This window comes from Durio zibethinus, chromosome 7, assembly GCF_047325235.1.
Source record: "Durio zibethinus cultivar Kanyao isolate XHJ-2024 chromosome 7, ASM4732523v1, whole genome shotgun sequence".
Lineage (NCBI taxonomy): Eukaryota > Viridiplantae > Streptophyta > Magnoliopsida > Malvales > Malvaceae > Durio > Durio zibethinus.
This window is the reverse complement of record NC_143168.1, coordinates 24474714-24485502: the sequence shown is the minus strand read 5'-3', so window position 1 is coordinate 24485502 and position 10789 is coordinate 24474714.

Below are 10789 nucleotides of genomic sequence, written 5' to 3'. Positions count from 1 at the left end.
TGCTCTATGTTCAAATTGATCTTATTCCTCTCCCAAAACTTGAATGGCTTCATGTCGATAATGCATTTGTTGTTTCAAGTCATCTACGAGACCTTGTAGTACCTTTTTTTCTTTCACAGATTGACTAAGCTCTTTTTTCTTAGATAATAAATTAGACTGAAGTTGTTTTGCATTTTTCCTAGATTTTTTAAGCTCTATAGTTATTGTGGTGATAGACTTATGCTAGCTTTCAGATATTTTTTCTTGTTCTCTTTCAAACCTTCGAGATTTTGCTTCACTCTTATCAGTCTTGTCTTTTCACTCATTAATCTCATGTTGAAGCCTCTTTTTTTCAAGCTCTCATATTTTTTTTCTTCTTCAAATTTACTCTTCATAATCTTCATATCTTCAGGAATATTTTCACAATGGGTGTCTTTTTGGTGGCATGGTCTATTTTTTTTATGACCAACTTTGCTTGTGACTCGTTGACTTCTTCATATCAGATATTCATGTATGGCTTCTCTGTATATCTCTCACGATCTACTCTTCTAGTTTGCTTCCATTCTTTGATAATCTCTTTTATCTTTTCCAAAAATCATGATTCCTCAAAGAGAATTTCAATTCTTGAAGCTCATGAGTCATTGGGACAAATTGCTCTGACCCTAATTGTCGACGAACTAATGCCAGAGCATAGCTTATACCTTCTCATGATCCTGAGAGTGTAACCTACAGCTTGTTACCACACTTGTATAACATGGCTTCTCGTGGCATCCATGAAGCTCCCCATATAACTTGAGCACTGGTGACATTTTGCAAAGTCAATACCCACTCTTCTTTAATCTTTGATTTCAGCCATTCAACATTGCAGCATTTTTCAATTAGCCTACTATTAATACTATAAGTAGGATAGAATTTACCCATGGGATGTTGAAGATGACTTTTTATCCAAATGTAGAGTAACTGTACACACCTTATGAAGTGTCCTCCTTTTCTTCGATAGTGATTCAATGATCTAAAAGTCTCTGTCAGTATAGAAGGAACATGATTGATTTTATGATCCACCTGCTCGAGAAAGTCAATCACTGATACCTCAATGTGCCCTAGGACCTTCAAAAAAATGATCAAGCCATAAATTGCCAAAACTATCATTTTCATGCCTCATTCATCCTCTAAGTGTTTGATGATGTAATCACGTATGATTTTCCACGGGATACAATCATTCTTGCCTATTGTTTGGATGTACGAGTTCACATTCTAAGTGGGGACTTCTATTATACAAGCAAGTTTCTTTCGATATCCAATTTTTTGACCTTGCCAATATATTTTATTTGAATTAAGAAGATGCAACCATAATAATGTAGTATACTCTTCGATTGTCGGGGTCATATCTATTTCGTTGAATATGAAACATTTGTATGCAAGGTCTTAAAATTGAATCAAAGCTATTATCAACTGATTTTTCGTAGACACATCAAGTAGTGAAGTAATTTGACCATATTTTTTCTCGAAAGCCATCTTCCTAGAAGTTGTTACACAGCGCCAGATCTTGACCAACTCAGAGATGTCAATTTGTTGAAGTCCTAATTTGACTTCTTCGAGCAAAATTTCTTGTTCAGATTCTTTCAAACAATCTCCCATTCTACTTTGGGTTTCTAAGGATAAAGTTATCACCACATTGGTCTCTTTACACATGTTGAGCTTCGAAGCTGAGAACATTATGATGGTGTTTCTAAAGCAAGACTAAAAATTTTCTTACTGATATTGATATATTGATAAGCACATCCCATATGTAAGTGTTTATGATGATGCATGATCATGAAATAAAAGAAAAACAAAACAAGATAGGGTTAGTGATCATATTAAAAAAATATTCCCTCATGTGTCCTAATTTAGGGTATAATCTACAAAAATGGATTGGCCCTATCTAAGGTTAGTTTCCTAAGTTTCACTATATGCATGGTTTGGTAATTAACATAGGTTAAAAGGTTCCCAAATTGATCCTCACTGTCATCCACTCTGGACTAGTAAGGCCCCTGATCCTCACCCATAATGAGCTATCAATGGAAAGGGTTCAACTTGAGTGAAAGTATTTCGCTAGCCCAAGCGAAGGCATTATAACCTCACAAAAGCATAGGTACTCTACTCCTTCCTAAAAAGAAATATTTTTGGGAGCCCGGGAATAGAGCTCGTGCATGAATGCAAATGTGCATGTGTGTTAAATAATAACATATCAAAGATGAAAAAAAAAATCCTAGGATGAGATAAGAAATTAAAATTAAAAAAAAAACCATAAAATTAAAATTCGGATGACACATATTTAATTTTTGGCTTGACTCTTAAATGTTTCCAGTGGAGTTGCCAAGCTGTCGTAACGATTGATTTTTCGTTCGGGAGGACTCGATCGTTAGACTTGGTGAAAATTTTTGAAATCCCCACCAATCATTTTATAGGGTGTGATTAGCCACCCAAAATATCATATTTTAGTAAAAATCTTAAAATTAATTAAGAATTACTAAAAGAAGTTTAGGTTTGCGAAATCAGGGTTAGGTTCAGAAGTATGACTACAAATGAGGAAGGTATTAGGACCCTCACATCGCCCGTTCGAAGAACGATACCAATTAAACATGTGTAACCTTTAATTTTGATAATACAATTTTTTATTTAAATTTAATTTCTTGAAATTTATTTAAAAATATATTTTTTTGAAATTAGCATTATATATTTTTTTATACATTCTGTAAATTCTCCAACGCTTTGGCAAAATTTATAGAGAAAATATTTAGAAAATATTTCGAAAAAATTAACCATCCACAAAATTCTCAAAATCTCATCCTAAGATATTTTATTTATTTGTTTTTAAAAAAATCAGGAACATTCCGACTCTTTGATGAGTTTCCAAAATTTATTAAATAAATTTTATGATTATTTCGACTCTTCGGTGAAATCCTAAGAAATTTTGAACAAGTTTTAAGATCGTCTCAACTTTTTAACAGGATCCTAAATAAAATCATTTTTTTAATTAAAAAAATTTATTTTTTTATTATGATTATTTTAAAATTTTGTATTATTTATTAATTATTTTTTAAAAAAAATTTAGATTATCCCGACTTACTGAAAAAATCTAAATATTTATATTTTACTTGTGTTAAAGAAAATTGAACTCTTTCAATTTTCTATGTATATATATTTAAAAAAAGTTCAAAATATCAATTATTATTACTTTTTCATTTTTCATTTTTATTATCTTATATTTTAAATTAAAAAAATTATCACAAATTTTTACTATATGTTTTATCATATATTTTTTATTAATTATTAATATAAAACAACAAATTTTCATTATGGTAAATTTAATCATTTTAACATACATAAATATTAAAAATAATATATAAAAAAATATATTAAAAAATCTAAAAAAAATTCAAAAAAATTTTTTTTTTACCTGAACCGAACCGATCAACAAGTGGTCCGGTCCGACGATTCGATCTAGTTATGACGGTTCAATTCAACGGTTAGGGAACTATTCAATTCGGTCTGGATCAATTTAGATGGACCGATCAGAGGTTGAGAGGGAAGCATGTCAACGAGTCGGATGCGCGGATCCTGAGTCGGGTCGCGGGTTGACGCACAGATCCTTATTTTTAAAACGACGTCATTTTGTCCTTCAATGAAATGATGTCGTTTTGACTTTCAGCTTTTTATAAAAGTCAAAAATTTTTTTTTTCTCATTTTCTCCTTCCATTCTCTTTATCTACACTCTCAGAGCCTCTCTCTCTAAGGTGATCGGCCAATCATCGACCGCTGCTCCTATCGTCGATCATCGGTCGCCAGTTTTCGATCGTCAAAAAATCTTAAAAATTCTTAAAAAAATCTCCCTTTGCCTCTTAAGCACAGATCTGAGCTTGAGTTCACCTAAAAGTGTCTCAAATTCTTTAGATCTACTTTCGAAATTTCGGTGAAACTCTTCTCTTTTTTTTGGTATTCTGACTTTTTTTTTTTTTGAAACTGACTTTGCTTTCTCTTTTGCAAGGACTTTTGGCGCTAGGTTCCCCATTCCAGAGGATTGTGGCTTTTGTTGTTTTTTTTAGTTTTTTTTTATTTTTTTTTTTACAAAAAAGTTTTACATTTTTTTAATCGTGTGTGTGCTTAAGGGAAGGGCATAGGGCTCGGCATGGGATGTAAGCACGAGCCCCATGCCTCTATTATTTTTTTCTATTTTATTTGATTGAGCGAGGGTAGTGGTTTGGGTAGTAAGGTAAGGTGGCTGGAGGTATGGGTGCGTAGAGGGGTGGGTTAAGGTGACCAGCGATGTCGCGCCAAGCGTCACTACCACCAATCTTCTTTCTTTTTGTTTTGTTTTATTGTTTTTATTGTTTTTATTTTATTTTTTATTTTGTATTTAATAATAATAATAATATTTATTATTTAATAAAACTAGCAAATTTGATCAAGGCTGGACAAATTTGATGTCGACACTTACATTTTAATGACCTTTATAATTAATTTTTTTTTGTATTTTTTCCTTTAGAATTTTATAATTATTATTCTCATGAATATCAAATCAAATGCAAATCAATTACATTTTTCTCCAACAATTAGCACTATGTGATTCACTAAACATTTTAATTAAACTTTTCAATTGTATAATTAGATAATTTAGGAGATGATAGTGCTACCAGTAGCTCAACATTGTATCTCATCAAATTGTTATAAGAATTATTCACTTTAATTGAAATAATAATTTATTTAATTTTTTCTTAAATTTTTTCTTAATATGTTTATATATTATTAATTTATATTTCAAAATTATTTAATCTTTCTCAATTATATTAAATTGCTCGCTTTTTTTTTGTTATTCAAGTGGTTGAATGACCTAACGTAAATTATTTTAAATAAAAAATTATCAAGTGAAGTAAAAATAATTGTTTTTGGTAAATTCTTTTAAGATGTGATAAAATTCATCGAAACTTTTTTTTTTGAATGTGTTTATGTCAAAATTATATTCATTCATAAAATTTATTTAAATTTTAAAAAAAATTATTTGTAAATAAAATTATTTACTTATTTTAATTTTAAAAATTTTTGAATATATATGTTCAGTAAATTTTATAATTTATCAAATTTTTATAATCAATAAATTAAAAAATTACATTTAAAATTAGGAAAAGAATTCAATTGAGAGAAAAATTTTATATCTTATAGAATTTTCATAATATTATAAAAAAATACAATTTATTTCAAATAATTACAAGTTTATTTTTGAATTGATAAACAAAAACTATGCATGTGGATTTTTAATTTTTTTTCTTAATTTCAATAATTTGAAGCAAAAAATTTTAAAAGTTTTTGAATATATGAATCTGAAAATTTTTAAAAACTTCAAAATTTATAAATTTGGAGATTTTTAATAGTTTCTAAATGTACAAATTTGAAGACTTTTAAAATTTTGTAAATTTACAAATTTGAAAACTTAAAATTGAAAAAATAATTAAATAATTAAATCAAAAATAATTTTAAAAAAAAACAAAATAAATAGCATAAGAAACTTCCTAATATCACGTGGCCCTACTAAGATTGTGGGAATGGCGTGTGAATACTAGAATAATGCTAGTTTTGGTCAAATAAAGTGCCGAAGTATATTTTGGCTTGGTAGGCAGTGTCCAAAATTTGATTTGATGGATGACTCAATCATGTTCATCCTTTACATGAAGGGTCCAAATTTATTCTCGTCACAATTGCCTCATGAAGGGAGGCAACGTCATCAGCGGGGTTGGTAAGCATGGCTAGGGGGGCAAGTGTCCCAGGATTTTTGAATTGATTGTTTAATTATAGTAGTGTAATTGATTGATGATTAAAAAAAAAAAAAAAAAACTAACGCATAGCCTCCTCAAAACAACTTTTCGAAGCCAATTATTTTAGTTTTACATTAAAATTGTACAAAATGAATGAGTTGAATTTGGATTGAATCAATTTAGATAAAATTATTTTGGGTTATCTTTGAGTTTGAGTTTTTTTTATTTAAATTATTTAATTTAAAAATTGAAAAAATAAATTTGAGAAAAACAATTTAATATAAAAAAACAATTCCGAGGGCGTAAACTGCTTTAGAAAAACGTGAAGGGTAAGTGAGACCCACTTGTTCACTTATGACTTAGACCGGTGACTGAAGAGAAAATGAAATAGGGAAAAGTTGGAAAAATTACCGTGCATGATCCGGAAATCTAAACCGCGTTGAGCTGGCATTATGGTATGCACCTACCATCTAGATCCACATGGAATGCCTTTTAATTTGCGTCCTCCATTTAAATTATTGTAGAAGATGAATTACATAATTATGATAATGTATTAATTACATTTTTTAAAAATTTATTCATATAAATAATTTTTTGATATTAAGATAATAATGACAAATATTAGTAATTTAATTTTGATTTTGTATAATATGAATAAATTTTGATAACATTTTATATAATTTTGATTTTGATGATTTTTTTATAAAATTTTGATAATACTCAATACAATTTTGATAAACTTTGATAATAATTTAATAATTTATGTTATATATTTGGTAACTATTGATAAAATTTTAGTAACTAACGTTATGATAATTTATGATGTACTTTAGTAATCATTAATAAAGTTTGTGTCATTATAATAATCACATTCGCATTCTTTATAATTTTTTTTATTAAACAAAAAGATGATATATTTTTAATTGTTATTTCATTTTTATTATTATCATTCAAAATAATTTTTTTTGATATTTTGATATCAATCAACTTCTTTATTTTGAAAAAATAAAGAATATTTCACATTTTTCATTAAAAAAAATTCTTCTACCAAGTGAAAAGATTGTATATTTTTAATTGTTACTTTATTTTTATTACCATCATTTAAAATGACTTTTTTTTATATTTTGATACCAATCAACTTTTTCATTTGAGTAAAAAAATTTGTTTACTGAATGAAAATATTGTATATCTTTAATTGTTACTTCATTTTTATTACTATCATTCAAAATGACATTTTTTATATTTTGATGTCAATCACTTCTCCATTTCAAAATAGTAAAAATATTATAAGAGGTCATACTAACCCATATAACATTACGCTTAAATTTTTTAACTCTATGTTATCTTTATGAATAAGTTTGAATTGTGATATGATTTCTTTCAAATGAAATATGTTTAAATTATTTCTGTCAACTCATACAATAGCAACTTATTAATAAATGAAGGATTATAAACTCGTTGATATAGATTAATATTTTTGCAATACAAATTTCAAAATCTTCAAAAAATAAATATCATTTATTCTCTACATAACTTGGGTTTAAAGATTTTCTTCTAATATTATCATTAGTACCTCTATTACTTTTGCACTTAAATACCCATTGTCTTATGTTCTTATTCTATTTTGAAATTTCTTACCAATATCATCAAAGTATAGCTAAAATAACATGAATTAATTAACTCAAATTTGAAACAATTCAAGACTAAAGTTGAGTATAAATAATTTGTTTTACTCATTTTAAATGTTAAATTAATTAAAAATAATATAATACACATAATTATAAAAATGAACTAACTTGATTTGATTTCAATTGAATTTAAAAAGTCAATAACTTAATAGTTATTTAAAACCCGAAATGATTGAATATAACCAAAATTAGAATTGAAATAATAACCAAAATTTGAATTGAGATAATAACACAATCAAAATCCAATATTAGTAATTTATATTCCATAACACTTTAAAAGTTTTTTATTTAAACTTTTTTTCCTTTCATCTTCAATGATTTACTATTATTATCTATGTGGTTTAATTGGTTAATTAATTATAAGAGTATTTTTAAAGTGAAATTGTAATTATAAGTAATTGAGTATTTTTTTTATTTGAATTTAAGATGATTTAAATATAGCTTTTTAAATAAAGAGAAGAATGAACAAATTATTGAGTCAAATTTACTCTAGTGCATAATTTAGTAATTGAGTAAATATAAATAGAAGTAGATAATCAAACTTGACTCAATCTAATTGATAGCTGATATTAAGTCTAAAATCCAACTCAAAACTATAAAAAGTCAAAATTCAAAATTATTGAAATATTAAATACACAATTAAATAAAGATTTATCAAATAAAATTTGCTAATAAATACCTTTAAATTACTTTTAAGTTTGGTTAAATTATAATTTCAAATAATTATTATTTTAGATGTAAAATGATAATTAATTTGATGAATTTTAATTTTCTTTGAACAAATATTATCTAATGTGGTAATCTTAAAAATTTTGATACAATAGTGAGTATTCTTCAATTGATATAAAAGAAAAATTGAATTAATATACAATATTTTTCAAATAAAAAAGTTTCATATTAATCCTAAAAAAATTTAAAATCAATGCATTTATATATTTTCATTGAAATATCATATAACACTAACCTTCTTTTTCATATGGAGAACATAGAGTTATGCATAACCAATTAATCTTTTTTCTCATTTTTCTGCTTAGAATAACATTCCATTGGTCATTCCATTAATTGAATGCAATTGTATCTTTTATCAATTGAAAGCAAAATTTTCCTTTTATTGAAAATTTTTATTATACATAAATTTTTATTAAATAAAAATATTAAAATACATCATTTTAAAAAATAAATAAGATCCTAACATTGGTACTTGTCATGTTTTCTTAAGAAAACTCCAATTTTAATAATAACAAACTTATTATGTAATACCTATATAATTTAAAACGATTTTATTTGTAACATTAACAATATAATTTTTGTAAAAAAAAAAAGCAATTTTGGCATAAACACGTTCAAAAAATAATTCCAATGAATTTTTTCATACCTTAAAAGAATTCATAAAAAATTATTAATTTTACTTCACTTAATAATTTTTATTTATAATAATTCACTTTATGTCGTTCAACCACTTAGATGATAAAAAAAAAGCAAATAATTTAATACAATTGAGAAAGACTAAATAATTTTAAGATATAAATTAATCATATATATGTATATTAAAATAAAAGTTGAGCGAAAATTAAATCAATTATTATTTTAATCAAAAAAATAATTTTTATATTAATTTGAAGGTATCTAATTTTGAGCTGTAGGTAGTTTCACCACCTCCTGAATCATCTCCACTTATAGAAAACGAATAATATTGGGATTAGAGAATAGGAGAGGATTATCATATTGACTCAACCCTAACTAAATATTAATTCCGAATAGTTTGGATTAATTACCCAAATTAATATGGTACCTTTCTTAGAAATCTAAATCTTTTTTTTTTTGCTAAATCCATTGAATTTGTAATCTTTTTACTTGTTTTAAAAATTCAGCTTTACAAATTCAGAACATTTTCATGTTCCATTCCTACATGAAATTCACATAATGTAAATACAAAAAATGAAAATTAATTGTGGAAATCATATCCTTTCAATTTATGAAATGCAAATAAGGAAAACAAAAAGTACCTTCATCCGTGTGATTAAGTAAACCTAAAAAGTTAAATATTTAGATTTTTTTTTATCATCAATGTAATCAACATAAGTAGATGAGCACAAATGAAATAAAGTTGACAGATAAAAAGCAAGTAAGCTGCAGATATCAATAACAAAGAAGTAAGCACAAAATAGTAAAGAGGATTAGTTACATTAATCAGTTTGGATAATAAAAATCTAAACAAAATAAATTACTGAATTAAAACAATGCACACATATAATAGTAAAAAAAAGATAAAAACATGAAATTAAGAACCAAGCTGAAAGCAAGGACAATTATTAAGAGTATAATGTAGTGGAAAAGAAGCAAGAAAAAGGGGAATAGAAGTAGTACCTTAACGCCAACCATATATAGTTATCTCATAATTATTCTACAACAGGTTAGATCAACAATTTAGTCCTGTAAATCACATGCAAACATGATCTCAAGTAACCCACAAAAAAAATCATTTTAAAATTTCATGAAAAACAGATAAATAAAAAATAAAAGCTAAATTAGATGATGTATGTACTGTATTTTAAAGATTTGAGAGCTCACAGAATAGGAAAAAATTTCACTACTTATAAAAACAACTTTACCTATTGCATGCTCTATTGAAGAACAATTAAATAAAAAAGGAAAGTTTAATGCGACATACCTATTCCTCTCTCTTTTTAAATCGTTTTCCCATCTTTAATAAAAAAATAAAAAAAAAAGAAATATAAAGAAACAGACGAGATTTGGAGAAAAAGATAAAATTTAATAAGTTAAAAAATTTTAAAATTTTTATTTAATGTATTGTCAGTGTATAAATTATATTTATTATTAGTGAATCAGATGATATTATTTTATTAATAAATAAACATTAAATAATTAATATTTTAAAAAAATTTATTTATTAATGAAATAATATCATTTAATTTATTTTATTAATAAGATAATATTATCATATTTAGAGTATAACGCATAAAAAGTAAATCCATTCTTTTAATGTCACATTTTTTCCACACCCAACAAACTCGCTTTCAAGCCTACGCCTTTTATTCTCATTGGATTTTGGAATTCAACCTCCGTAGATTTATGTGCTAGGCCGGAAGGGTCCTACGCGGGGTCAGTGGCTAGAAAGCTCCTTTGAGAGAGCAAGTTTCGAGATTCATTCGAATATATATCCGTAGGTCTTGCTTGTGAGCTTGACTTAGGAACGAATTCTCCGATTGTAATTGGCTTTTTTATTTTTTTGGTTTTTGATTAAAAATATAAATGATATATTAATATTCATAAATTATTTAAATTAGATTCGAATAAAATTTAAATTTA